Below are 27948 nucleotides of genomic sequence, written 5' to 3' on the forward strand. Positions count from 1 at the left end.
TCGGGTTCACCCCAGGGTGTCATACAAATATCATTTTCGACATCTGCCTTGGAATTCAAAAGCCTAGGAAACATTGGTAGAAAAACGTCGCTCATATAGGAGACACATCACGGATACACCAGGTCAGAAGAGCAGCCCTGGGGGCCAAAAATTCAGTTGTTCTGAGTGTCCCCAGTGGGGTAGACTTGTACCTCAAGTGAAGGCTCCAGGCAGATGAATTTCAGTCAGATCTTAAGAGTCAGCTCTGCCCAAAGAGAGAGGCCATGAATGCTCCAACAGAATCTGGCTCACCAGTTGGCAGAAAGTCATAGATGGAGATTCAAACTTCATAGCATGACTGGCCTGAGGAACATGTAAAGCCTCTTCTGACCTTTAGATTCTAGGATTCTGTACCAGCCAGTTCAGGAAGCCTTCCAGCCTCTGCTTCCTTGACATTTCTTAAGTTCTCTGTATGGAAAGACAGGCAGTCATCAAGGAGCGTAAATAAAAATCCATCGTCATGCCATACCTGGCAGAAAGATGTTGAAATAAGATTGACATGACGCACACAGAAGCATCTCTACGTCTACTGTCTTTACCCTTGAGAAAGACATGTGGGGAGACAGACAGTGACCATGGCTCAGGGTTCTAGACTTTACTAAACCACCCCCTGACTACTAGATACTGGGAAAGTCAACTCCCTTTTAATTTAATTTTCTTATCAATACAAACAGTGGAGATGAGATTGGGAGGCTTGGTTCATTTCTAAGGGTTTTCCCAGCTGTAAACTTTTATCTAAGATTGTTGATGCAACTTCTCTTGGTTTAATTGTCCCTCATATGTACAATGAATATGGAAGGGCCTCTCTCTCACAGGGTAGTAGTTGCATTCATTTCAACATTTACTAAATAAACATATATTGTATGTCAGGCCCTGTGCTGAGCACAAATACATCAAACTTTAGTAGAAAGGACGGACTACAAAAAGCAGGTTAAAGGATGGTGTTAAGACCTTGAAGGACTTAACAGGCACTGAAATAACTCTCAAGCTATATGGGAAAATGATGTGGAAGGACGCAGCCAAGATGGTGACCATCAGGGAAATGAAATAAATTCTCCCACCCAATCCTGTCCCCCATAGCAACACAGCAACCACTATGTGTTCCTCGAACAAAAAGCATGCTGGACAGGCAATAGCTACTTCATGACCCAGGGCCTCCCTAGAGGGACAGGATATAAAACACTGGATGATGGGCAACAAATAGGCATGGGTAGCACCAACAGGAGAGGTCCCATCTGGTTCACCTGAGACAAAACTGAGAAGAATTCCTGAAAGCTTACTGATGGAGTTCTAGGACACCAGGAGGTTGAATAGAGATGCACACGTGTTCACCAAGACCTTGCTAGCGTACTTGAGAAAGGGAATACAGTGACAGTTGCTGTGGATGAGTTTTGCAGACTGAGGTCATCCAGGAATTCCGTGTGCAAATTCAATCCACCCGTGTTAATGTGACATGGTATTTTCTGCTCATTTATCAACTTAATTTAATCATATGACATAATTTTGTCATAACAGTGTTTGCTCTATATGCCAGGCAATCCCAAAAATTCTGGGAAAGAGAGATTTTCCACCTGGCTGTGTTCTTTGAAACAAATTACCTATACGTGAACACTTAAACGGAAAGAGGAGGATTTTCATAAAATGAATAAGACCCAGTTCCTGCAGTCGTGGAATTCAAACGCTAACTGGGTGCACAGACATGGATTCAACTATCAATGTGAAAATATCGTGAGGATTACACAGGATGACAAATATCAAGGGGGCACTAAACACTAAATCACGATACATATCACATATGAGGTGTATAGGTAGTAGTAGTAGCAATAGTGGTATTATCACAGAGAGGTTCCTGTTTAGACTAACTTCTCTACAAGGAAGGGGCATAATCTTTCTCCCTGATCATTTGAGTAGCATCTAAACAGGGTCTGTTTCTAGAAATCATTATTCTAGGCAAGGCTACGTTTGTCATTCAGCTGTGCTCTGTTCTTTTGTTTTTTCAGTACGCGGGACTCTCACTGTTGTGGCCTCTCCCGTTGCTCCAGACGCGCAGGCTCAGCGGCCATGGCTCACGGGCCCAGCCACTCCGCGGCATGTGGGACCTTCCCGGACCGGGGCGCGAACCCGTGTCCCCTGCATCGCCAGGCGGACTCTCAACCACTGCGCCACCAGGGAAGCCCTGTGCTCTGTTCTTTTAACCAAGATTTCTAACACCACTTCAGTCCCTTATATAATCCCCAGTTTTCCCTCATTTTGAAGGTCTCTTTGTTGTTGATGGCTCTGCTTTCACACAAGACTTGTCTGAAAGGTCTGGGTGCTTTCACTTGGGCCCTATCAGAGATCATGGTTAGTGGAACTCTCGGTATTTTATAGCTTTCATCTCATTAATGCCAGCACTAATTTGTGGTCTAATCCAATACCACCCCCATAAGATCTGCATGAATACACACTGGATTTCAATCTGCCATTCAACAAGCATGAAGTCCTTTATGTTCATTATTAGCCAATCAAACAGCCCCAGTTTCTTTTCTCTGCATTTTTCCATAGTGAAATCATTTTGTTATTATCCCAAAGCAGTGGCTTGGTAGGAAGTATTAGAAAAAACAATCACAAGAACAGCCCTGCCTCCTCTTCCTTTTCTCCAGTGAATGCAACTGTTTTAACCTGGAAACTCCAGTTCAGACTGAGTCGCCAGTTTGTCTGTGAAAATGCTCCTTCCCTAAGATAGCTCTTACCCTGAGGTATCTGGCAGTATATCATAAAATGGGCCTGTGTTTTATCCTCAAAGGAGCAGAAGGACTGTTGAGATAAAAACTAACTCATGCTCTGGCAGAGAATAAACCAGGTTGCCAAACGCACATGGACTAATGGATCCCCAAAATGCCACATGTGCCAGGGTGACCTTATTCTGATGCCTACCATTTTCTTTTCCTGAAAACTGAGGCCTGGAATCATTATCATGAATTCTCCTTTGTTCAATTTCCATGGTTAAATGATTTCCCTTTCACATCATTTCAACCCCATGCATCATCACCAAAAGTATTCCAGTCTGCTATTATGTTCTGTTTCCTGTTCCAACTAATGCCTTGTCCTTTAAGTTCCTCTTGTAATTCTCTGTTCTGCAAAAATTTCAGTGGTGAAATTGGTTCAAGTTGGCTTGGCTATTTGTATTTTGAGTTAAATTAAAACTAGAGTGAATGTTCATAAATAAAAAGAGACAACAAACGTCAGTGTCTAGTTCAACCAAAAGACCTGGTAAATTTCAAGAGGGGTCATTTTTTTTTTTTTCTTTCGCTTTTAATGAACAAAGACAGGAAATCTCAGAAGTGGGTATTTTCTCATACAATAAGGACCTTTCACCAACCCCACAGGAAATGTAGAGCGGAATGGACCTTCAGAGATGTCCCCAGTCAGGGGAAGGGGACGGGGCTTTTATATCAGCATCACGGGATGCAGGCTGCCCCCAAAGCGGGAGTGGGGCTCTCTCCCCACCTGATGGCAATTCCCAGAGAGAGACATTAGCCAACAACCTTCCCAGTAGCTAAGGAACTAAGCCCTTCCATCCTGAAGAGGGGATCTGGGTGATGCAGCACACCACCCAAAGCACAAGGTAACCCCATATAACATGAAATACCTGATTATCCACCTTAAGCTGAAACAGGTTCCATGAGACGTTTTGCCAAAGCTCTTCAAATCCTATTTTGACTGTGGGCACCAACAGCTGCCGAGCATTTTACTCTTTATGGGTTCAAAAATAGATATTCACCCCTAGTTTCACAAAGTGCAAGAAGAAAGTGAAGAACCGGGTTTTATGTCTCAGGTCAGCTACATCTGTGCCTTAAAGTGACACAAACATTCTAAGACTGCTGCTTCACCAGTAAAACAAGGATAACCCCATTGACTGTATCTTCCTTATCAGATTACTAAAAGAGGCAATGGATGTGAAAGCGCTTGATAAATAATAAAATGCTATATAGACAGAGCTTCGCATATTTGGCACAGAGCAAGTGCTCAAAAATATATATGTTGAATGGGTAAAGGAGTATGACTCTAATTCTCCCACATCCCACCAAGAGCCTGGCTTCCTCCCAGCACATGGCAGGTCTGGTCCCTCAGTCTAGCAGCTTGTGTAAGGAACAGGGAGGACTTGGTGTGAAGTGGAAGGACACCCTCCACCCTGTGACAAACAGCACAGCATGGAGACAAGCATCCTCTCTACCCTGAGGGCACAGCTTTCATCTGGCAAACCAGGAGCAGTCTCCAGAAGCAACTCATATCGGTGCTGAGTCCTAAAAAATAGCTCTTTATCAATTATGCCTAAACAAAAATTATTTTTATGATAGACATGCTCCAGTGTTCATGTGGGAAATATTAAACAAGCTCACCCAGCAAGCCAACTTGTTTTGGGGGAATCTTGAAAACATTATCGTGTGATGTGGGTCTGCAATTCCTTAGCCACAATTCCAAAATCTAAAGAGCTCTGAAAACCAAGTTTTTCCTGAACTCATACAGTAGCAAAAACTGACCTGAACTAATAGGTTGTGGTCTTTATTTACTCCTCTTAGTGGATTTCACTGCAGAAATATGAGTGAATTTGATTATGAGGGGCCACCCAGCCCCTGCTGGTGATGTTATGGAACACACAGTGTACATTCTGTAGGCTTCAGATATGGGACTACAGTGGACCTGTAATAATTGCCAAAACTTATTAAGAAGTTGCTACGTATCAGAACCTGTTATAAATGCTTTGCATCTATTATCTCAGTTAATCCTCACAGAACCTTACAAGGTACATCCAAGCATCTGTCCTATTTTACAGATGAGAAAATTGAGGCACAGGGAGAGTGCAGAAGCTGTCAAGTCACACAGCAAGTAAGTGGTAGGTCTGGGGACTGAAACCTGCCTGAAGTGGTCTGAATCCAGAGCCTGCCTGTTCCCTTTGCAGCAAACTCACCTTGGCAAATCCTACAGGAGTCAGCAACAGGCAAAATTAGTTGCCCCTTAGGAGATACATTGAAAATCTGTGGTGACTGAGGTGTTCAGTAATTGCTACTTGAATTAGGGTGTGTGTGTGTGTGTGTGTGTGTGTGTGTGTGTGTGTGTGTGTGTACCCATATATATGGGGAATTTTAAGAAATTGGCTTAAGCAATAGTGGGGACTGGCAAACCCCAAACCGTGAAATCTGTAGGACAGGACAGCAGGCTGGAGACATAGGCGATGGCTGATGTTGCAGCTTGAGTCTGAAGACTGTCTGGAGGCAGAGTCCCCTCTTTCCCATGGGACCTCAGTCTTTTTTCTCCTAAGGCCTTCAACTGATTAGATAAGGCCCACCCACATCAAGGAGGAGGATTTGCTTTACTCAAAGCCTACTGATTTAAATGTTAATCACATTTCTAAAATACCTTCAAAGAGACATCAAGACTGATACTTCACCAAATATTGGGCTATCATGGCCTAAGCAAGCTGACACATAAAATTAACAGTCAAGCTACTCTTAAAATGATCCAGTCTAAACTGGGTCTGTTAAAGCTTAACATTATAGTTTTATGTGATTGCAAACTGAGTATTTAAGCAAACAACCCAATGTTGCCCCTGGAGAAAGATGCTCCTGGTCATAGGCTCCCTATGACCCACCTCTGAGCAGAAAAGGGTAGAGAGCTGATAAGATACAAGTTGAGTCTCTCATTGTTGACCAGAAGGCTGCCTCCTGCATCTATGGCACTCCGTGTGTTAGTAGAGTTTGGCTCACAAGTGACAGAAATCCAACTTGAATCAGATTAAGCAAATGGGGGTATATTATCAGGGTGATGGAACCAATGAAGATGGACAGACTTTTCCCCTTCAATCCTTAAAGTCAAACAATTAGCAGAAATTTCACCGATATCAACCGAACAAGGGGAGGGCAGCTTATGAATGAAGCAGAAGTTTCTGACCTGGCATAGCTCCCAAATATGACCTTTGGCCCCCAACCCCTCCAGCCATACCATCACCCACCCCTGGCCCACCAGATGCAGTAACAGGGAATCAAAAAAATCGTAAACTGCAACTCCTTTATTCTCAATCAGGAGAGAAGTGAATTGAGGGTACACCTTCATATTTTCCCTCTTCTTATCGGGAGGGAATAGAAATGTCTCCCAATAGAAATGGGAGAGAATAGAAAATAGATGGATGAATGAAATAGGAAGAGACACCCAGGGGCCATTTTCTCTGCCAGAAATGAAGGCTTTAGGACCACTCAGTGGATCTAGGACCTGTGCGGGTGGAATAAGCTGGAGCTCAGGGACCACAGCACATGAGAATGTGATCTACCCCAACTAGTTGGGGTGAATTCTCATAAAGGACACTTGACAAAATTAGAATACAAAACAAAGCATGGGTTTTCTGGTGGAGATTTCCCACATCTTCAGCCTCATCTGCCCTCTTTTTTTTTTTGTCCACTCCCAAGGCTTAAAAAAAAAGGTGGAAAGAGAACAAAACACCCAGCCTTCAAACAACACAGAATGGGAAATGATAAGGTTTCGGACACAGTAGAAGGGAAGGGTCCAGGGGAATTCATCCACATGACACAAGAGCAGATACCGGTTGGAAAAGCTTCTCAGATTAATCATAAGTAAAATGAAAAGAGATGACAAGAAAGCTTCGACGCACGTTACAGCAAAGGAGGAGGGAGAAATGCGAGGGACGAAGGGAGAAAAGGAGGAAGGAGGAGGGAAGAAAGAAGGAAGGGAGGGATGGTCCAGTGAGGGAGGGGGTTCTGCGGTGTATCCTAACCTGATGCTCACATGGCAGGACCTCAGCCGAGTTTGCTCACTGCTCGGCCTCCCTTAGTTCCTGCCCAGCTCTGAGCAGGATTCCCCAGCCTTCCCACCTGTGAGTCACCCAACATCCTTCTGATCAATTCCTTTTCTGCTTAAATTAACAAAAGTTGGTCTTTGTTGTTTGAAACCAAGAATGTAAATTGATACAGATGGTGAGCAGTTAATCCATTTAAATAGAAAGCTAAGATTAAGTAACTGAGGTGTAGGGCGCGGCTGGATAGCCATTGCGCATGCCGCTAGGGCGTATGCACCTAATATGCTAATCAGGTTTTGAAGCAGTGGCCTATCCAAAGTCCGGCTTGCGAAATGCGATAACCATACGGACGAATCGGGGACTTACACGAGTCCTTAAGCCCTTATATAAGCAGACAGGCTCGAGCGTACGGGGTCTTCCTTCCATCCGCCTGAAACCAAGCTGTACTCCAATAAAGTGTGATGCGAGAAGAATCTAGCGTGTGGTGATTCGTCATTCTGCTGGTCAGAAGCGGCTCGCCGCGCTGAGGGAATTCGAGATACAAAGCAGGTGTAAATGTTACAAACTTTGCCAATATATAATAAAATAATATAACTAACAAAAACGGGAGGCGGGTGAGGAAAGTGGAAAGAAGTGGGAGTGCTAATTTCCCCACCTTTCCTAGCAGGGAATTAATAGGTACTAATTAAAATGGAAACATGTCGTTTTAAAAACATAATGACTCATAAAGTTTCTCATAATCATTTTATAAATCTTAGGGTGATACTTTAGGGAATGCAGGTGAAGAAGTTTAAGTTCAGAACTGATGACTGACTTAACCAAAATCTAACAGCTGATTCATTCAAAACTTCAACAAATGTGTCTCCTAGGTGCTAAGCATTACGCTAAGTGTTGGGCTCACTATGGAGGACGACCCAACACGGTTCCTGCCTTCACAGGGCTGACAGTCTAGTGGGAGAGCCAGACGTAAACAAGAACAAAGACGTAAATATGAAATTACCATTGTGATCAATGCTGCGAAGGCAAAGAAGAACTCGCTGTGAGAGAGAGTAAGAGAGGTGGAGGCACGCTTGACAAAGAGCGGGCAAGACCTTCTTGCCCGCCAGCGGGTGGACATTTACGAAGAGACTTCGAAGTTGGGAAGGCATCAGCCTAACAAAGATTGAAGGGAAGATAATTCCAGACGGAGGAACAGCATGTATCAAAGCCCCAAGGAAGGTGTCTTAGTCCGTTCCGCCTGTTATTACAGAATACCATATCTGGGTAGCTTATAAACAACAGAAATTTATTTCTCACAGTTCTGGAGACCGAAGTCCAGGAGCAAGGTGCTGACAGATTTGGTGTCTAGTGAGAGCCTGCTTCCTGGCTCACAGATGACTGTCTTCTCCCTGTGTCCTCGTGTGGCAGAAAGGGTGAGGGAGCTCTCGAGGGTCCGTTTTAATCTCATTACCTCATCACCTCCCAAAGGCCCCATCTCCTAGTACCATCACAGTGAGGGGTTAGAGTTTCAACACATGAACTTGGAGGGACACAAATATTCAGACTATAGCAGTTCGCCTCTGGCCCCCCCAAAATTCTTGTTCTTCTCACATGAAAATACATTCATTACATCTCAACAGCCCCCAAAGTCTTAACTCGTTCCAGCAACACCTCTAAAGTCTAAAGTTCAAAGTCTCAATCTAAATATCATCTAAGTCAGATATGGGTGAGATTGGAGGTATGACTCATCCTGAGGCAGATTACTCTTCATGTGCCAACCTGTGAAACCAAGCAAGCTGTGTGCTTCCACCATATAATGGTGGGACAGGCATAGGACAGACATTTTCATTCCAAAAGGGTGAAATAGGAAAGAAGAAAGGGTTAATGAGTCCCAAATACGTCCAAACTACAAGGCAAACTCCATGAGATCTTAGAGCTCAAGAATAATCCTCTTTAGCTCAGTTCTCTGTGCTCCAGGCCCACTGGCACAGAAGTGCCGCCTTTCAAGCCCACTGGGGCAGGAGTCCCACTTCCTGGACCCACTGGAGTAGTGATCCTGTCCCTGAAACTTTGTCAGGCAGGGGTTGGGCCTCCCAGGTTCAGGATGGCCCTGCCCCCATAGCTTTGGGAAGAGGTCACCTGGCCTGTTGAAAGCAAGGCGATGGTCCCCCCTTTTGAAACTAAGGAAGCAGTCCTAATGATCTCTGAGTCGCCTTTGGGGTCATTTCCCCCTCGTCTTGAAGAATAACACCTGGCTTCTATCGAGAAGGCTGATTAGGTCCGTGGTTCAAACACTTACTAATCCAGTGGTCACTTGGCCACACAGTGTTCTTTCCTGAACACGCTTTCTCACTTTTTGTGATATGGAGAGGCTGAGAATTTTCCAAATCTGTAAGTCTAGTTCATTTTTGCTTAACAATTCCATCTTCCACTCATTTCTCTCTTCTGGCATTTACTATCAGCAGTCAGGAGGGGTCGAGCCACACCTTCAACACGTTGCTTAGAAACTGCTTCAGCTAAATATCCAATTTCATCACTTTCAAGTTCAGCCTTCCACAAAACACTAGAACAGGAACACAATTCTGCCAAGTTCTTTGCCACTTTACAACAAGGATTGCCTTTCCTCCAGTTTCCAATAACATGTTCCTCATTTCCATCTGAGGCCTCATCAAAAAGGCCTTTATTGTCCATATTTCTATCAACATTCTGTTCATGACTACTTAGGTATTCTCTAGGAGGACTGATGCTTTCTCTACAGCTCTCCTCTTTTCTTTCTGAATCCGCATCAGAATCAGATGTATTTCTAGCATGCATCTCCACACTCCTCCAGCCTCTTTCCATTACCCACTTCCAAAGCTTCTTCCACACTTTTAGGCCTCTGTTACAACAGCAACCTCTCTCTCAGCACCAATTTCTGTCTTAGTCTGTTTGGGTTGCTGTAACAGAATGCCATCATGGTTTATAAACAACAGAAACATATAAACACAGTGGCTCATAAACAACAGAAATTTCTCTCTCACGGCTCTGGAGGCTGGGGAGTCTAAGATCAAAGCACTGGCAGATTCAGTGTCTGCAGGTGAAAGCCTGCTTCCTGGTTCAGAAAGAAAGGACGCATGTTGAAGAAAAGTGAAAGGTGATGTGAGTGAGTGAGGGGAAAGGGGGCATGAAGTGAGGGTGATAAATATGGCAGGAGCTAAACCATGCAGGGGAGGCTTGTGTGGACATGGAATGGCATTCAGCTTTTATTCCAAAAGCGACAGAAAGTCTCTAAATAGTCTGCATCAGAGAAACGGAAGGATGAAATTCTCATTGTATAACATCCACTGTGGCTGCTGGGTGGGAAGTGGTTTGGAGAGCTGCAAGAATATAATTGGGAAGATAGGTTAAGAGCAGTGGTCCAGGTGCAGCTAAGTGGTTGCACTTAGCTGATGGTAGTAGAAATGGAGAGATGTTGACTAACTGGAAAGATACTTTGGAGATAAAGCCCAAAATCTTAGTGATGGATTAGATATGGAAGGTAAGGGAGACAGAAAAATCAAGAATGACTCCCAGGTTTCTGGGCTGGTAGCTGCAATGGAATGGAGATGAAAGTCACTGGCTCAGGTGTTGGATGGATCAACTCTTAGAAGTGGAAGTCATCAGTGCTGACAAGCATAGGGGTGACTAGAAAGACCGTTGGACAAAAGTCTTCAAGGAGTGAGTAGGAATGGTGGAACTAAGCTGAAAGGGCAGACTCTTTAGCACCTGTCCAGCATCAGTCCCTTTTCATCAACTGCTTCCTTGCTTAGCTACTGCTCCCTAGAGCTCACCTGCTTTTTCCTGCTAAGGGGCTCCTTTTTGATTTCCTCAAGTTTCACACTCACAGATTGGCTTGAGGAGATGAGGAGGCAGTGGGATAAAGAGAAACATAGGGTAGAAATATCAACCCTGACTCTGGGTAGGTGTGGAGGCAGGAAAACTCAAGTGACATTTGCTCCCAACGGAGACTCCTCGTGGGGGGGTCGTACAACCCCATTCAGGATGACAACTACTCAGGTAAGGCTGCAAGATCTGCAGATGCCTGGGAGGAGGAAAGGAAGACCGAGACAGGAGACAGAGGGAAGAAGAGGAAATATGCGTTAAATCAGCACCTATGTGCCAGCCTTGTGGGAGGCTCCCCAAGTTGCACTCTGCACAAAGGCACCACATTCAAAGTGTAGATACCATAGATTTGCATATTTATTCTGACAATTTTCTGCTAGACCACAGTGTTATGGCATGAACTGTGTCCCCTGCAAATGCATATATTGAAGACCTAACCCCCCCGATGTAACTGTATTTGGAGATAGGGCCTTTAGCAAGGTAATTAAAGTTAAATAAAGTCATAAGGATGGAACCCTAATCCAATAGGACCGGTGTCCTTATAAGAGGAGGAAGAGACAGCAATGATGTGAGCACACAGAGAGGCCATGTGAGGACAGAGTAAGAAGGCGGCAGTCTGCAAGCCAAGGAGAGAGGTCTCAGGAGAAACCAACCCTGTCGGCACCTTGATCGTGACCTTCCAGGCTCCAGAACTGTGAGAAATAAACCTCTGTTGTTTAAGTCACCCAGCTTGTGGTATTCTGCTACGGCTCTAGAAAATTACTGTAAGCCGTAAAGTGTTTTGTTCTAATTATCAGTATATTAGGAAGACTTTCTAATAGGCAGAAGTCAAATCACTTGGGGAAGGGGTTGATTTTTGCAGTTCACATGAAGATGTCATACAGGCCAGCAGTGACCCTGAGAGTCACTATGCCAAATGCTTTCTTTTATGTTGTCTCATTTAATCAATACACAACTTTACAAAATAAGAGTGGTAAGATGAAGAAAAAGAGACTCAGAGAAGCTTGGTAACTTGATAACAGTCAACCACACACTAGTAAGAAGCTGAGCTAAAATCTGTATCTAGACCAGCCTATTCCAAAACTCACCTGTTTCCCACAATACCACACTGTCTCCCATTACAGATCCTGGTATAAAAGAGATGCTACTAACATTAACTGCACTTTTATTCTGCCTCAGACACTCTAGACGTTTCCCATACAATAGTGAAGTAGGTCTGATTAACTCTGTGTTAGAGATAAGGAAACCGAGGCCCAGAGAAGTGAAGTGACTTGCCCAAGGCCACAAAGCTTAGCAAGTTGTACGGTGTCTGTTTACTGCTCCTTTCTCCCCCTCTTCACCTCATACTCCAGCATGGAACATGCCCTCTTCTCAGACGCAGCTTTTCCTGGGCAATCCATAAACATGAAACAGCCTTTCTCCTGTTCAACATAGTATTCATATCCTTTTAGCACAAACAACATTATCAGAAGTCATTTACAAAGTAAATAAGGTAGCAAATGTCTGATAATGCGTTTGTTCCCCAAAGGTAAATAAATGAAGATCAAGTTAGAGTTGAGAAAGAGCTGCCTTTCATTGAATACATTTCTAGCTCTTTTTCTTGATGTATGTAATTTTTATTTGGTTGAATTATGAATTTTACCCTAAAGATTAATCTGGCCCTCTATAAAGAGCATAAAAATTAATATTCAGCCAAGATATGAATCTTTTTTCATTTTGATTTTAGTGGAAATCAATTTGTTAAAATTTGAGTGCAATTTGTTACTTATTCACTCCCACTTTTCTGCTCAAGTTGAGGTATTTGGAAATATCTACATAAACGCTTTTTGTCAATACTACCAAGATTTATACTGCCAAGTTCCTGTAACTATTATCTCTAAGAGCACGATGAATTATGCTTTGTGATGCTAGATTTTATTGAACTTATATAACAGAGAAATGATCAATTAGAAAAATAACTCACAAGGATTTGTGTCTCCAGCAGCAGTGTGTAGAAATGACTTCTAGGTCATTTGACTGAAGAGATACAACCAAAACACCGGATGTAGCCCTCTTCATGTCGCTTAGTTGGTTCGGAGGCATTTCCATGTATTCTTTGACATATTTCCTATGGTGGTCCCTAAGCAGAATGCTGCTCTGACAATACCACCTAGCCAGAGCATTCGAGTTAGGATTTATTTAGGTCTCCTCTCCCCTTCCCTCCCCTCTCCTCCTCTTTTCTCTCTCTCTTTCCCAGGGCTTCCAAAACAAAGTACCATGAACAGATTAGTTGAAACAACAGAAATGTATGGTCTCACAGATTTGGAGGCTAGAAGTTGGAAATCAGATTGTTGCCAGGGCCATGGTCCCACTGAAAGTGCTAGAGAAAGACTTGTTCCAGGCCCCTCCCCTCACTTCTGGTGGTTTGCTGACAATCATTGGTGGTCCTAGGCCTGTAGACATATCACCCCAATCTCTGCCTTTGTGTTCACATGGAGTTCTCCCTGTTTGCAGACCTGTGTCCGAGTTTTCCTTTCATATAAGGACACCAGTCATATTGGATTAGGGGCCCATCCTACACCAGTATAACCTCATATGAACTAATGACATCTTCAAAGACCCTTTACCCAAATAAGTCACATTCTAAGGTACTAGAGGTTAGGACTTCAACATATGAATTTCAGGCAAAACAACTCAACCCACAACGTTCTCCTACCCCCTCAGTATATAAGCATGCTCTACTATCTCCTTTCTTATAAATAAAGCTTAAGAACAATAATAACCCTACTATGACCTGAATTCTTTCTTCCCTTTCACAGCCAGCTTCTCAAGAGAGTCATCTTTCTATTTCTCCATCCGTATATTCCTAAGCCCACTTTAATCTGGCCTGGCACCAAATGTTTTGAGCGAGGTCGCCAACAACTGCTTAACCTTTAAATGTCTTACTTTTCAATCCTTATCTTGCTAAACCTCTTTGTGGCTTTTAAACCTGTGAATCACATCCTCCTTTGGGAACTGTATCCCTTCTCAGTGTCAACATCACTAGCCTGAGCTTTTCCTCTTTCCTGCCCCCAGGTGCCCTCCACCGAATCCTCTGGAAGCATTCTGGGAACTCTGTTCTTATGTCACCTCTCTTCTCACTGCTCTCCCAGTCACTCACCCATGCTCGTGTCATCATCCACCCCCTGTTCCTTGGTGTCTCAAGCCCATGAATCTAGCACGCCTCTCCCCTCTGAGTTCTAGGACATCCCAACGACTGTACTTTCCACCTCTTTCTTGTGTCCCAAGTCACCTAAAGTTCAACATATCCAAATAGAAATCTTCCTCCTTCATGACCTCTACATTGAAGACTGGCACCACCACAGAGCCAGGTGTCCTGGTCAGAAGCCTGGGAGTCGCCCTGCCTTTTGTGAACCACTCCCACCCCCAATCAGAAATTCACATAGAGTCTAGCACGCCTTCCCATTAAAGGCCTTGAAAATGTCATGCACAATTCACTACAGGGCTTAGAAAGCATTCCCTGGGAGCCTGAAATTTGGATTCTTCTCACAAAGACAACAAATAAATTGGAAATGCTCAAGGCCACTCAGTGGAGTAGAATGTGCCTTTTAGAATCCTCTGTGTGCCCCTCCCCACCCCCGGCTCCTGCACCCCTGAGCCTCACACCGGGGCCCAGGGCCGATTCCTCTATTAAGGCCCAGTTAGCACAGTACTTAGGGCCATGATGCTTTCAGGAGCCCACAAAATTGTTTTAATTTCTTTTCAAATCAGAAGAAAAAAATGAATATAATCTACCCTGGATTATATTCCCCTACATATCAACCCAATTCTAAAATACAATTTTTTATTTTTTTTATGGAAGAAGGGGTCCATAAAAGCAAAAGCACTTAGGGGATAAAGCAGCCTGCCTAAGTCTGCCTCCCCTCTCTGACTACTTTGTCAAGGACCCTTCTCTTAGCTACAAAGGAAAAGATACTTAAATTAATTCACACTGCAACACGAAAGACTGATAGTTTAACTGGTAGCCATCCAAGGAGGATGTGCTCAAAATCTGTCTGAAGCCAAAGAGAAGGAACTCTTTTTTTTAACATTTAATCTTTTCTCCTTTAAGTGTGGAGAAAATACATGAGTATTGTAGACATGTCAGAGAACTCACAAAAGTTTAAAGATAGAAACAAAAGTCACCTAAAATGCCAGAGATAATCACTATTAACAATTTGATCTATTTTCTTCCAGTATCCCTGTGGAGAAAATTAATCAAATTGAGATCATCTTTTTTTACATATAATTTTGTCATGAGCAATTTTTATAGCTTTCAATATTTATGATCTTTAATGCCATAATAAATATTTTGTACAAATTTTTGTCCACATTTCTAATTATTTCCTTAGGATAAATACTTTGAGTGAAATTAATGGGTTGAAAGCTATAAACATTTTAAAAGTTTTTGATGCACACTGCCAAATTTTTCACCAGAAATATTATATAATGCTCTTATCCATGGTGTCAATTTTCCTATACCCCAGAAAAGACTAAATATTATGCTTTGTAATCTCTGAGAGTCTGATAAGCAAAAAAAAAAAAAAAAAAAAATCTTCAACATGCATCTATTTGATTACTTGTGACATTAAAAGTATTTTCTTAAGCACTTACTAAACAGCTGTTTTTTCAGAGTAATTTCTGTTCATCATTCTGTTAAACTATGATATTGGGGTAATGATCTTTTCTACTTATAAGGCCTCCCTATATAATAATGATACTAACTGTTATACAATTGCATATTTTGGTCCAAGTTTACATGTCTTTCAATTGGGTATTATATTTTTAATCATATACAAGTTCTTAATTAAAATTTAATAAAATCGATCAACCTGTTCCTGTTTCTACTTCAGAGTTATGCTTTAAAAGCCCTTTACCAGCTTAGGATATTTATTTTCTTTCTAATATTTTATGGAGTTTTGTTTTTACATTAAAATCTCCTCCAAATGGAATTTATTTTGATGTAAGCAATGAGAAAATACTTTGTCACTTTTTTTTCCTAAGGAATTAGAAAATGATAGAAAAAATTATTTTTTGAAAAATCCATCCAGTCACTTCCTGATTGACTCTGATTCTCTTTACCCACCTGGAAGTAAATCTGATTCTTGACCTTCTAGTTTGATGTGTTATCTGCTGCCTAATTCCTGGCCAAGCACTGTTTTATTATTTGTAACCTTATAATATGTTTTCAAATTACTGGGCTAAATCCCCACTTTTTATCCTACTTCTTGTAATTTTGTTGGTTACCCTAGTACTCTTTTACTTTAAGATGAAGGGAAAGCCACAAAGAGAGAGAGAAAGAGACAGAGACAGAGAGACAGCAGAGATAGAGAAGGCAGAGAGCGGACACTGAAGACAACTGACCCTGGGGCTATGTTAGTCCCTTCTCAGACTGATTCCTCCATCTGAAGAACGTCAGCTTCCATCAACATTTAATGAACACATTGTGACCTAAGTGCATTCATACAATTATGTCTGTTCCTTCCCCTTTAGTGTTAATATCTAACTTTTAATCTATTTCCATTTTTATTACACATTAAAATCCAAAGACTATAGACTAGGCATTTATGTTTGCAGGAACATGGAATAACTTTATTAGAGCAATGAACATCCTAAGGACTGATATTCCTAGATGTCTTGATTCCTTGAGGAGAAAGATTTTGACAAACGTATCTCAATATTGGATTCACATCCAGTGACACACTTTGCTGGCAAGAACCATTAGCATTATTTTATGGATATCAAAGTTCTGAGGTTTTATTATGTACTTAAAAAAATCTATTTCAAATTTCATTTTCCATCCCCAAAAGAACCCCAAAATGTTGATATGTTAAGGTTCCATAACCCAGAGCATTAGAAACAGCACTTATGTGGTCACTGGACCATGGGCTCAAGTAAAGATACGTTTTCGCAAAGGCACAGAGGATGTGAAATTTTTCTGACACCTAGATCTAGACCCCATCTAGAGTATTCCAGACAAACCACCTTTCCCTTCCTGGGAGAATGGTTCCCTGCAGCAGCAGAAGGGCCGGCCGTGAGGCTGATAGATCCAGCCCCCAAGCTCAGCTGTACCACCCCTTTGCTTCATGACTCGGGGTCAATCGCTTTACTTTCTGTGATTCAGTTTCCTTATCTGTGGAGTGAGTAAAATAATGCCCGGTTCTGGGTGGTTATCGGGACTAAAACATTTAATGCATGCAAAATGTTCAACACAGAGGCTAGCAGAGAGCAGGCTTCCTTTAAATAATGACGTACTTTTACTGAGGTTTTGAGTTTTAAAGAATTTATGTCTTTTTAAATCAATCGCGTTAAAAACATTGACCCTATCATATTGTTGTCACTCAATAAGTGTCAGGCAACAACTTAATAACACCTAAGATAATAAATTTTAAAATTCATGAAAATAAATATCAATTTAAAATATCAATTCTTAAAAATTCAAACATTAGATTTTTTCCACTCATCAGTGTAATACAAAGGGAAAGAAGCAAAAATGACAAGTTCTATTTAAAATGTTGTAAATATACAGCATGGGTTTTTTGTTGTTGGTTTGTTTGTTTGTTGTGGTACGCGGGCCTCTCACTGTTGTGGCCTCTCCCGTTGCGGAGCACAGGCTCCGGACGCGCAGGGTCAGCGGCCATGGCTCACGGGCGCAGCCGCTCCGCGGCATGTGGGATCTTCCCGGACCGGGGCACGAACCCGTGTCCCCTGCATCGGCAGGCGGACTCTCAACCACTGCGCCACCAGGGAAGCCCAACAGCACGTGTTTTTAAACTTCAGTTTTGCACTGCACAGGGAATACCTGTCTTAACTACACATGTGTTCTTAAAGATGGATGTGAAGAAGCCACTCGTTTTGAGCAGACTTCTATTCCCACCCTACTAAAAAGTATTATAAATACCCTATATAATCCTCACTTTTAATTTTGCTCTCTTCCTCTGTAGTTAACACAAAGGAACAATTCAACTGCTTTAAATGTAGATGGTCCAGCTGAGGTTCAGATTGACCACCCCTGTCTTCATAGTAGGTTCCATCTTTGTCTTCTCAATGGAGTAAAATTTATGAGATACTCATTTCCTACTACTTTAATTTTTCTACTTGCCACCCATTTTTATAAATATCACCGGCAATATAAAACAATAATTTTTGGAAGTTTTTGAAACAATGAGAACCTTTCTTTAAAAAAAAAAAAAAATCTACCCAGAAGCCAAATACGTGAAATACATCAAAGCGAGGTTGCCCTGGTTTAGAGAGAGGTGGGAGACCTGGAGCCCTTCTAGGAACAACCACTCCCAGCCCGACAGCAAAAGTCTCTGCCACCCCCAGGATCCCTTGAATAGAACCTAAGTGGGATCATGCCAGACCCTGCTCAAGACCCTCCAACGGCTGCCCATCACACAGAGGTTAAAACCTGAAGTCCGTACCTCACCCGACTTATCCTGGCCTCTGACTACCTCTCAGACTTTTATGTCCTAACACATCTTCCCTCCCGCCCACCACCGGCTTGGTGCCCCATCCCACTCCCACTACTGTGCTCGCTATTCCTTGAACAAGTGAGACATACTCGTTCCTCAGCTCCTTTGCATTTGCTGTTCCCTCTGTGCAAAATGCTCTTCCCCCACAAAACCATGTGGTTTCTCCCCTTATTTCTTTCAGGTCTCTGCTAAAATGCTATCGTCTCAGAGAGATCTTCTTGGCTGCCCTGTACCAAGCAGTACATCTCTGCCCCTGTCACTCTCTATCCCCTATCATTTTTTCTTCTTAGCACTTATATTATTGACATATTTCTCTATTTATGTATATATTTATTCAATGACTGCACCTCTCAATTAAGTGTGAGCTCATTAGGATAAAAAATTTGTTTTGTTCACCACCAGCCCATAAAACAGCACCTGACACATAGGAGGTGCTCAATAAACATATATGCTGATTAAATGAATGAATGAGACACCTATGCGTGGTTCATGAGGTAGTTTTAAACTGGGATGTGTAAGTCAATACTATTCTATAGACAAATATGGGAACTTTGCCAAAACTGGCATAAAAAAGCGACACTGAAGGTATCACTTACATAACACCCAAGAGTACAAGTTGCTCAGACATCCATATTTTGTGTCTTAGGCTTAGATTCAGAAGAAACAGAGATGGGTTTGTGAATGGTGGAAATGAATCTCATGAATGCAGATTATTTTTTTTTACTCACAAGCCTCAGGAACTATCAAAAAGCAAAGGCTGGGACTTCCCTGGTGACGCAGTGGTTAAGAATCTGCCTGCCAATGCAGGGGACAAGGGTTCGAGCCCTGGTCTGGGAAGATCCCACATGCCACGGACCAAGTAAGCCCGTGTGCCACTACTACTGAGCCTGCGCTCTAGAGCCCATGTGCCACAACTACAGAAGCCCGCGTACCTAGAGCCCGTGCTCTGCAACAAGGGAAGCCACCGCAATGAGAAGCCCGCGCACCGCAACGAAGAGTAGCCCCCGCTCGCCGCAACTAGAGAAAGCTGTGCGCAGCAGCGAAGACCCAATGCAGCCAAAAATAAAAAATAAAATAAAATAAAGAAAAATAAATTTTAAAAAGCAAAGGCTGCTGCTGAATGTTTCTTCCTGGCATCCACCAAGGTTGTGGTCCATGATTCATGAAAGGTCCAAAGGCTCCACACAAAGGGGGATCCCTGGCTTCTTGCTTCTACCTCACCCTCTTCCAAAAAGGCCATGTCAGTTCCCAGAAACAGTTTATACCCGTGTACAGAGCACTAAATGTGCTTATCATCAAGCTGCATCACCGTGGTCTGATATCCAAGGTGTCCTTACTGAAATTCTTGCTGCACCTTCCTTATGCAACATCTTTTTTTTCTTCATTTGTGTGTCAGATCCAGAGATTCCCTTATATGTACATTTAGGGACTTTCCATGGGCTGGTCCAGCCAACCAAAGCACAAAGCTGATGACCACTTTAAGAAACATACCACAAAATTCCATGGCTTAAGCAAAGGACTAGATTCTGGAAATGATTTTCTCTGGGGGGTTGGGGAATGCGTGCAGCACAGCTTGTGGGATTTTAGTTCCCCGACCAGGGATTGAACTCAGGCCCTCGGCAGTGAGAGTCCTAACCACTGGATTGCCAGGGAATTCCCTGGAAATGATTTAAATAAACAAAACTAGACCAAAAAATTGCTCAACCAAAGAGTCCTGGAATTCTCATTAATATTTACTTAACACAGGTTTTGTCAGAGAAGGAAGCAGGTGCAAAGAAAATGTGTCCCGAGTCACTGGGAATAAGATGGGTTATTTTGGACATTACTACAACCCATGTTTAAATTGAAGCTAATATGCTGCAGTCAGCCACTTTGCTAGTGATGATTTAATGTTTTACATATTTTATAGATTCCTGAAAACTTGATCTTAAGAAATTTTTTGTTTGTTTGTTTGTTTTCTCAGCCTGGAAAATTGTTCACCTCTTTACTCCTATGTAACTCTGACCCATGTTTCAGGTCTCAGATTCCCTCTCTGTCAGTCCTCGGGGGGCTGTCCCAGAACCCCTTTCCCACAACCCAGGAGGCTGTCCCACTAACCCCTCCCCATACAATCTCAGTTAACCTGGGCTTTTCCTTTAATGGTCTTAACTCATCTGTAATCAATGTGCACTTACCTGCGTACTATCTATCTGCCTCCCTTACTGGACCACAGGTGAGCTCCAGGTGGGCAGGACCATGTTTGTATCACTCACTGTTGTCTCTCCAACATCTAGCATGGAGTAAGTGCTCAGTGGATCTGGTGAATAAAGGAATGAATGGAACACAACGTGAGCTATGTGCTGACACTACCATGGATATTTGCAACAGTCAGCTTCATTGGGGTAACATGTTCTGCTACACAAGAAAAAAGTAGCAATCCTTAGAGCAAGATGGGCATCATTTTCTCAAGGCTCTCATTCCCAAAACCTCCCCAATGGGATAGTTCAAATCCTTGCAAGCACCTACAGCATCAAGAAGCCCGTGGAATCTTGGGCTTGAGTTCTGATTAAAAGTTGACCTTAAGATTTTTGAAACATTTGTAGGAATGGTGGAAGTCAAGTCAACCATCACTCCAAAGCTTCAAGCAGACAATAAACAAACAGCAACCAAAAAGAAAAACCCAAGCAGTGCTTTTCAATGCCCAGAGGACCAAATGCAGCGATATCTTTGGCACCAGGTCGTTCCTCCACTTCTCAGCGGTGAGAACTCTAGAGGCCTGGCAGCCTTGGGAGCATCAGGAAGCAGCAGCCCCCAGTGGACACCACCTGCACTGGTGATAACGCTGAGAGTCCTCCAAGAGATGTCTTTGGCATTGCATATCAACTCAGAAGAGCCAAAGCAAGAGAAAAAGAATATGGTGGACACCAAATGGTGTCTATAGCTGACATTCAAGTTGTGGGGCTCCCCTTTGAGGACTCCAAGAAATATCGGTTAGGTGAGGTGGTCTCTGTGAAGGTAAGAACAGGGAATCTAAACTGGTTCATTTGTAACTGTAAGATGGACGGCTTGATAACCTTGGACAGTACCGTTATACATTAGGCTTTAGGAGAAGGAAACGAGAGGAAAGCTCAGAACATTGTCTGATACGGAGTGAGGAGAGCCTAGCATTTAAAAAAAAAAAAAAAAAAAAACCCTCCTTGGAGAGAGAGAGGCAGCATTAATTAGAATTGCCACTATGGGCTGCAAGTGGAAGGAACGGATTGGTGAATGCCAAAGCAGCAAGTAAACACAGCATGACAATCATGCCCAGAATGTCATAGGCTTGGAAGCTTTCCTAATCCTTGTTTAATCTCCAGGGAGATTTTTTTTCAGAGAAGTGCATCTTTAATTTCATAACGAAAATCAAGAGGCAAACAGATTTGATTTCATAGCCAACTTACAAAAAGATATCTATTCCATTAATGAGTGGACATCTGTATTTAGTTTTAAAAGTGGGGGAAGGGTTTCTAGGTGATGATCATTGAGGCTCTGAGGAAACTGCCTTCAATTCATTCATTCAAACCAATATTTATCGAGCCAGGCAGTGTCCTAGGTGCTGGAGATACCGCAATGAACAACACTCTCTGTCTCCATAGAGTTTCCTTTCTAGTGAGGGGAGGTACACCACAAACGAAGGTAGCAAGCAGAAAAAAGTAGGTATAAAGTCTGGAGAGGAAGCAGGCAGAAGGTCAGCGAGTGCGCGGGCAGGGTGGGGATGGTCTCAGTGAGAAGTGAGGATTTGCTCTCACTCGGGGTCCGCTTACTCACATGGAGAATTTTTTTTTTTTTTTTTTTTTGCGGTACGCGGGCCTCTCACTGTTGTGGCCTCTCCCGTTGCGGAGCACAGGCTCCGGATGCGCAGGCTCAGCGGCCATGGCTCACGGGCGCAGCCGCTCCGCGGCATCACATGGAGAATTTGATCAAAGACTTTAAAAAGCTGAAGAAGCAAGCCGTGTGGATGTGCGGGGAAGAGAATGCTGGCAGAGGGAACAGCCAGCGCTGAACTGGGGCAGCTCCTCAAGTGCCCCAGAAACAGCAAGGCTGGTGTGGATGGAGTGCGGTGAGCACAGGAGGGTGGGGACAGAGAGGGGGTACAAGAGGCACAAGCGGGGTAGATAATAAGGGCCTTGGCAGGCATGGTGTGGGCTTTGGCCTGGGTGAGAGGGGAAACCGCTCTGGATCTGAGCAGAGCAGTGACGTGACCCGACTTCCCTTTAGAAAACATCCCTCTGGCGGCAGCAGTACAGGCACTGGGTATATTTGACCTAAAGTTCCCAAAAAAGATGAAGATAAACTTCCAGAGGTCCGACCTGTCCACCAATTCAACTTCAACATTCCCACTGAGATGTTCGAAACTGGGTTGAGAGGCCATTTTGCAAAGATGCAGAAAACAGCCATTCTGTCTTTTTAAACATACTACAGAGAAGCACAGGGTAGTACGGGAAGGAGTATAGAGTTGCCTCTCCACAGGAAGTCAGGTTCTACATGTGTCTGAGTCTACAGCCTCTGGTCTATACTCAGAACTCAGTTTTGGTCCAGGCAAGTGTTTGGGGGTACAGTGACCAAGGGGAACCTGAGGGGAGAAGAAAGGAAAAAAAACAAAAAGACTGCACCTGACCCAAATCCTAAAATTCAGTCTTGATGAAAGAACCAGGGATTACGGCCCCAGACTGAAGTATGCCCTATCTACCAGGACCATAAGCACTTACTCTGATGTTCGAGCGTTACCTCTGGTCCTAGAAATTCCAGGACAGTCATGGTTCCACATATTGTATCCCACTGGCTCCACAAATCATTCAAATGTTCCTGAAGAGCTTCCCACAAAGCTGCAAACAGAAAGCATCAAGGGTCTCTGTCACAGAGAGAAGAAAGAGAAGGGAAGGCTGGAGGAAAAGAGATTCTTCCAAGGGGAACTAACCCTCAGGAGTGATGAGGAAAAGGGGACAGAGGGAGGTCCAGGCAGGGCACAGCGGTTGAGTCCTGGGCTGGGACCACTATACATTCCTATGTTGCTGGGTTCACAGTCCTGATTAAATGAGATAATGTGCCTATACCCAGGCACTTAAAAAAACCAATTCTCTTCCCTCTCTCCTGAGTCATCCTATCACCTTTTAGCAAAGCAGGAGGAGGAAAGCAGGCTTTTAGCCAAGCTGTCTGACATGCTTCCATTTTTGCTAAGCATACACACAAGCACGATGCACGTACTAACAAAGACCATCTGGGAGAATGTAAGTCAAGTGTTTACAGTTGCTCTCCGGATCGTGGTATTACAGGTGATACTTCTGTTTTTCATCTGTATTTTTTCCTTTTTCACAATGAATACAGATTGCTCGTATTTTATTTTAAGAGGCAGAGAAGTATGTTTTATATTGTAGAAAGGTTCCAATACAAATGGCTCACGTGAAAAAGGAAGTACCTGAAAAGCTAATGTTTTGTCATCCAAATCCTGAATCGCAGGCCAGGAAGCTCGGTTCGGGTTTTGGAATACACGACCAAGCCCATCACCCAACCCATAAACAGAGCGGTTTGAGGATGGCATGGATGTTGGGGATCAGAGTATGTTTTCGGCATCTCCCTGAGCTAATGTACCATACCCATCCTATTGTTTGACTATAAGCTTGCCAGTAAAACCACTTCAGTTCAAGTGACCGGATCTTTGGAGAGGCTTCGCTGCTAGGGAAAGGACTGCTTGCTATCCTTGTCAATCTAGCAGGATATGGAAAAGGCTAAGGACCAGTGATTGCTGCATTTTGCTCTCCATTTTCCCCTTTTTTCTAACCAGGAGTTCTAACTGCATTTATCTTCTTTTACCTCCACGGTTATCTGCTGGATATTTGGAGATGGTTAGTCACAGGCGGCCAGACCATAAAGAGCCACGCTTGAACTTGACCTAGAGGAAAAGGCATTGCCCAGAAATGCTACCCTTGGAGGTAGATGTAATAACTGGGTGTGACAATAGGTTGTTTCTCTCAGGAGAGTATGTGAGTGTGCTTTCGTTGAACATAGGTACAGTTATGATAAATGAATACATTCTCGTGATTGTAAGATATGCATGTCAGACAGCCAATGGATGGACTGTCCTGGACTCCAACAACAGCTACTGCATCCCTCTTCTCCTGGGAACTCACCCTCTGCCCTGGCTACAGTAGTAAGCATCAGACCCAGGTCAACCAATCATAATATCCATCCACAGAGATTGGCTGGTCTAGGGGTGGGCCTATGTCCCAAAGTAGAGGGAATCTGCTTTCTTGCCTGGGATTTACAAGCACTGGATGAAAGGAGCTCCCTTTGCCTGGGTACTAAGCTGAGGCTGAGGGTGGCTGTGTGCTCTGACATGTGGACAGGATAGATCTTCAATAGGAGAGAGTAAGGGCGACTCACAAAGAAGCCAAGACAAGCAGGGCTGAGGAGCGGATGAGGAGGGAGGAGTTCTGCCAGCACCGACACTTTGGTGCCAGTGACTACAGCCCTGACTGCTGCATTGAATCTGTTACCCCTGCAACCTTACCAGCTATGTCAGTTGATACAGCCCTTCGCTCCTCCAGCTGGCCTGAGTTGAATTTATTGATGCCACTTCAACCCAAGGACTCAGCTACAATAACTATTATCAAAGAGGCACTGGGGGCTTCCCTGGGGGCTCAGTGGTTGGGGGTCCGCCTGCCGATGCAGGGGACACGGGTTCGTGCCCCGGTCTGGGAGGATCCCACATGCTGCGGAGCGACTGGGCCCGTGAGCCATGGCCGCTGAGCCTGCGCATCCGGAGCCTGTGCTCCGCAGCGGGAGAGGCCACAGCGGTCAGAGGCCCGCGTACAGCAAAAAAAAAAAAAAAAGAGGCACTGGATCCAAACCCACGTTTCTCTGTCATGAAAGAAACCTAACTAGTTTATTTTTCATTCAAATCCATGCTGATGTTCCATAGTTTCCTGTTCTTAGGCTACCTTCAATTGGTATTAAAAGGCCTCAGGATTACAATGAGATATCAAATAAAGAACATAAACATGTTGTCTTCCGGACACCCATTTCAACATTTCTCACAGCAACAATGTGGTTAAGATAGACTTATGTTTCCTCTGTGGAATTCCCTGGCAACTGAGCATAAATAAAGAAATCAGCCATGGGAAGGGGGCCCTCCATCACGGGGGAACCAGGGTGGGGAGGGATAGAATTCAAGGCTCAGATAAGAACAGTGTTTCCTGCACTACCTCAAAGACCCATCACCTGGCAGGAGTGCAACCTTGACAAATACGCAGAGTTGCCTCTCACCATAGGAATTACCAAAGAAGCTAAAAACAGAAACATGCACTGCATAATCTCTAACCTCAGGGGACAACAAGAACAGAGAATTGCTGTGTCAATCTCATTTCCTTGTTAGGCATATTATCCTAAGTGCAGGACTTTCGTTCTGAACGCCACACTTCACTAACATTTACCCAGCTCTAGCTTCTGAAATATTGAATTCCGTAGTAATTTTATTTTTTGCTTTTGATCTTTGCTGTTTTGCTCATTTATCCATAAACATGAGCTACTGAACTGAGTTGCAATTAAATAGCTGAGGTTGAAACCTGAGGCCGTCCAGATAGGACCAAACGAGTAGTCCAAGAAGGACCTCACCGTTGAAGTGAATAATGATAATAAATTTAACATGTCTATCTTTGGATGCCTCCACTAAGATTTCCTGACGACGATCCACGTCTTGATTTCCTGTGATGCTCTTGTTAGGGAAGGGAAGAGACTTCTACAACACGAAGTTTCCCGGGTGTGGACGGTCAGAGGCGTGCTCATAAAGTGAATTTTGTAAAGCCTCCCCCTTTTGTCAAAACACTCTCTAATAGGATGGTTCTGTGAAGGGAAACTGCTAGAACCACTCTGCAAAGCGATACTTCGTATCACTTGACTAATTTTAAAAGTAGCTCATTCAACCAATTTTGGCAACTGAACTATTTTCTGAAATCCGGAATAGCAAAATCTTGAGAGCAAGACAGAGACAAAACGGGAGACTGTTAAAAACAAGTCACAGTGCATTGTAGGTGGCTTCCGTTTACTGAAACATTACCGGTGGGGAGAAGAGGAGAGAACGGATGCATCTGAGCCGCTGGCCACTCACCACCGCTGACCTCAGGCCTGGGGCAGCTGGCAAACACCATCTCCCTGACCTGCCCACCCAGCAGAGCAGTGAGTGGAGTGTGACCGTCCTGGTTTCACAACCCAGGACAATGGGACCCACAGGCATGCCAAATCTGCCCGCAGTCACACAACTTACCCATGTCTCAGAGCCAGTAAGTGGTGGAGCCTAAGTTTGGGTTCGGGGCTGCCGGTTCCAAGGTCTGTGCTCTTCACGGGGCTTGGGGAGAGGCCAGCAGAGGAGCGTAAGCTTCACAGCTCCCTCTCCGGGGCAGTTGTTCCTTTGGGATTAAGATACACCCAAAAGACTTCACTTGACTATATCCAGTGATGATACAGACAACGATAGGAGCTAATGTTTACCGAGTGTTTTCTGTGTGCCAGGCTCTGTTTATGTGCCACGTATTAATTCCTTTCATCCTCAGAACAATGCTGCCAAGCGGGCACTATTATTATCCCCATTTTACAGATGGACAAACCAAGGCACTGAGGGTTACGTAACTGGTGCAAGAACACACAGCTGGTAAGTGGAAGAGCCAACATAAAACCCAAGGCACTGGCTCCAGAGTTCATCATACCCCTAACTTCTATTCTACGCTCTCTACTTCTCAGACACACAGATAATAGATGGTTAGCACAGCCCACAACTTTGAAATTCTGCATTGTACCACCCAAACTTTTACTCAGAACAACACTCACGCTACCCTTCTACTAGCAAAAATGAGACACCTGGGACATGGAGAAGCTTACAAGTTTCTAGAAAAAAAAATAGGATCTCTTTCAATGTTACTCCACAGAAAAACAAATCTATATACTTGAAACCATATCGGTGTTCTTGGAAATCTGAAACACCTATGATAGTTTCAATAGGCTGAAAACACATGCCCCCCAGGTTCAGGATGGAGATGGGGGTCACACCCATGGGTCTGTTTCTTATCTTCCAAATTCATGGATGACCTTTCTTGGGAAGCCTGGGGTCCCAATGGGAGAGAAAAGCAAAACAAAACCACTAGGTTCTTTCTTTAAAGAGGAAGTAACCTAAGTAACAGCTGTTGTCATGCATGTTACAGAAAATGCATTACCTCCTTTGCAGAGCAGAGTGTGCTGACAGCAAGCCAAGTCATTGTTTGCACAGGTGTATCTGTCCGTGAACAAACAAGTCCGGATCAATCCTCCTAAATTTCACTAACTAGAAAAGAGAGACAGCTAGGCATAAAACCATTGGACTCTCACTTTTGACATTCATGATTTTCGTCCCTTGTCATTTCATTTTTCCCTTGGATTTCCAAGGAAGGCTCTTTCCTTGATTTAGGGAGCATTCTTATCCCACAGAAATGGCTTTTATGAAAGGTTGAAAGAGGAGCTATTAATTCACTCTCAAAGATGCAGTAGAGAGCAGTTGCTTTTGTCTACCTGCATCCCTTCCTCAGGGAACCACTTCCCCACATGCAGTACCCAAGCCCAGCCCATACTGGAACCCTCTCTCCCAAACAATGAAGACTGGTCCAAGGATGGCATGTGCCAGTTGTCTTTCTGTTGTGGATTTTAAGCTGAGAAGATGACGACACTCTGTGTCTGCTGGAGGCCACCTATCATGCAACATGGAGAGATAAGAGTTAGATGGAGAGAGAGAAAATTCGAGAATCA

General features: G+C 43.7%; 1 long non-coding RNA gene across 1 annotated transcript; it reads right to left on the bottom strand.

Annotated features, from left to right (window-relative positions):
- Window positions 1-315: 315 nt before the first annotated feature.
- On the bottom strand, window positions 316-27720 carry LOC112390623 (uncharacterized). The gene is made up of 5 exons (XR_003001310.1): window positions 27384-27720; window positions 26441-26582; window positions 22909-23006; window positions 20337-20458; window positions 316-447 (listed from the first exon to the last, which is right to left on the bottom strand). It is a non-coding gene; the product is annotated as an uncharacterized LOC112390623 (long non-coding RNA).
- Between the last annotated feature and the right edge of the window lie 228 nt (window positions 27721-27948).

Source organism: Neophocaena asiaeorientalis, unplaced genomic scaffold (assembly GCF_003031525.2).
Source record: "Neophocaena asiaeorientalis asiaeorientalis breed wild unplaced genomic scaffold, Neophocaena_asiaeorientalis_V1.1 scaffold39, whole genome shotgun sequence".
NCBI lineage: Eukaryota > Metazoa > Chordata > Mammalia > Artiodactyla > Phocoenidae > Neophocaena > Neophocaena asiaeorientalis.